The following is a 2500-nucleotide window of genomic DNA, read 5'->3' as shown; positions in this document are numbered from 1 at the left end:
TGTCCACTAAGGTTTTTTGTGGCTATGGTAATGTATTATTATTATGTGTTTATTTAGCTGACACCTTTATCCAAGGCGACTTACAGAGACTAGGGTGTGTGAACTTTGCATCAGCTGCAGAGTCACTTACAATTACATCTCACCCGAAAGACGGAGCACAAGGAGGTTAAGTGACTTGCTCAGGGTCACACAGTGAGTCAGTGGCTAAGGTGGGATTTGAACCGGGGACCTCCTGGTTACAAGCCCTTTTCTTTAACCACTGGACCACACAGCCTCCAATCTAGCACTATTCTGACTCTAGTCAATTCTATTCTAACTATGGTCATTTAGCTCAATGGTGACTCTGGTCATGTAGCTCAATGGTGACTCTGGTCATGTAGCTCAATGGTGACTCTGGTCATGTAGCTCAATTTTGACTATGGTCAGGGCGGCAGTGTGGAGTAGTGGTTAGGTCTCGGGACTCTTGACTAGAAGGTCGTGGGTTCAATCCCAGGTGGGGGACATTGCTGCTGTACCCTTGAGCAAGGTACTTTACCTAGATTGCTCCAGTAACAATCCAACTGTATAAATGGGTAATTGTATGTAGAAAAATAATATAATTGTATGTAAAAATAATGTGATATCTTGTAACAATTGTAAGTCGTCCTGGATAAGGGTGTCTGCTAAGAAATACAGTGGCTCTCAAAAGTATTCACCCCCCTTGGACTTTTCCACATTTCATTGTGTTACAACATGGAATCAAAATGGATTTAATTGGGAGTTTTTGCCACTGATCAACACAAGAAAAGTCCATAATGTCAAAGTGAAAAATAAAATCTACAACTTGTTCTAAATTAATTACAAATATAAAACAGAAAATAATTGATTGCATAAGTATTCACCCCCTTTGCTATGACACACCTAAATAAGCTCTGGTGCAACCAATTGTCTTTAGAAGTCACATAATTAGTTGAATGGAGTCCACCTGTGTGCAATTAAGGTGTTTCACATGATTTCAGGTTAAATACACCTGTCTCTGGGAGGTCCCACAGTTGGTTAGTACATTTCCTAACAAAAACTACATCATGAAGATGAAGGAACATTCAAAGCAAATCCGGAATAAGGTTCTTCAAAAGCACCAATCAGGGGTAGGATATAAGAACATTTCCAAGGCATTGAATATCATCTCAGAGCACAGTAAAGTCCATTATTAAGAAATGGAGAGAATATGGCACAACTGTGAATCTGTCTAGAACAGGCCGACCTCAAAAACTGAGTATCCGGGCCTATAGGGCACTAGTCAGGGAGGCCACCAAGAGGCCTATGGCAACTCTAAAGGAGTTACAGTGTTCCACGGCTGAGCTGGGAGACACTGTGCATATGGCAACAATAGCCCGGGTGCTTCACAAAACTGGCCTTTATGGGAGAGTGGCAAAAAGAAAAAAACTCGCATCAAATCTCGGCTAGAGTTTCCCAGAAGGCATGTGGGAGACTCTGAGACCAAGTGGAAGAAGATTCTATGGTCTGATGAGACCAGAATAGAGCTTTTTGGCCACAACGCTAAGCGCTATGTTTGGCGCAAGCCTAACACCGTACATCATCCTGAGAACACCATCCCTACCGTGAAGCATGGTGGTGGCAGCATCATGCTATGGGGATGCTTCTCTGCGTCAGGGCCTGGAAAGCTCGTGAAGATAGAGGGCAAAATGGATGCGGCAAAGTACAGAGAAATCCTGAAGGAAAACCTGCTGAAGTCTGCAAGAGACCTGGGACTTGGAGAAGATTCATCTTCCAGCAGGACAATGACCCCAAACATACAGCCAAAGGCACACTGGAGTGGCTTAAAAACAAAAAGGTCAATGTCCTGGAGTGGCCCAGTCAAAGCCCGGACCTCAATCCAATTGAGAATATGTGGAAAGAGTTGAAAATTGCTGTTCACCAAAGGTCCCCATCCAACTTGACGGAGCTTGAGCAATTTTGCAAAGAAGAATGGGCAAAAATAACAGTGTCCAGATGTGCAAAGCTGGTAGAGACTTATCCAAATAGACTCATGGCTGTAATTGCTGCCAAAGGTGCCTCTACCAAATATTGACTCAAGGGGGTGAATACTTATGCAATCAATTATTTTCTGTTTTGTATTTGTAATTAATCTGTGGAGAAGATCTTCCCTGTTTTTCAACATTTACTTTTCAAAACGAACATTTGTCATTCAAAAGTCCAACAGCATAATGCAAGGAGAATGGCTAATTCATTAGGAACAGTCATGTTGAAGACAGTACCAGTTTCAAATGATTAAAAACTGGGAAACTGTTTGAGAAAAGAAATATATAAAATAGTTTATTTAAAAATATTTAATATATACACATTTTTTTAAGAAATACTGTTCCAATGGTCATTTCAAATGTGCTGCGAGTTTAAAATCGTCTGGAAATTAAACACTGATGCCTTTTTTAATTGTATTGTTTTTGAAAAAAGTTGAAAGGCTGGGAGAATCTTCTGTGGAGAAGATCTTCCCTCCCTT

Source organism: Acipenser ruthenus, unplaced genomic scaffold (assembly GCF_902713425.1).
Source record: "Acipenser ruthenus unplaced genomic scaffold, fAciRut3.2 maternal haplotype, whole genome shotgun sequence".
Classification (NCBI taxonomy): Eukaryota; Metazoa; Chordata; class Actinopteri; order Acipenseriformes; family Acipenseridae; genus Acipenser; species Acipenser ruthenus.
The sequence above is the reverse complement of the archived record's forward strand: the minus strand, read 5'-3'. Positions refer to the sequence as shown.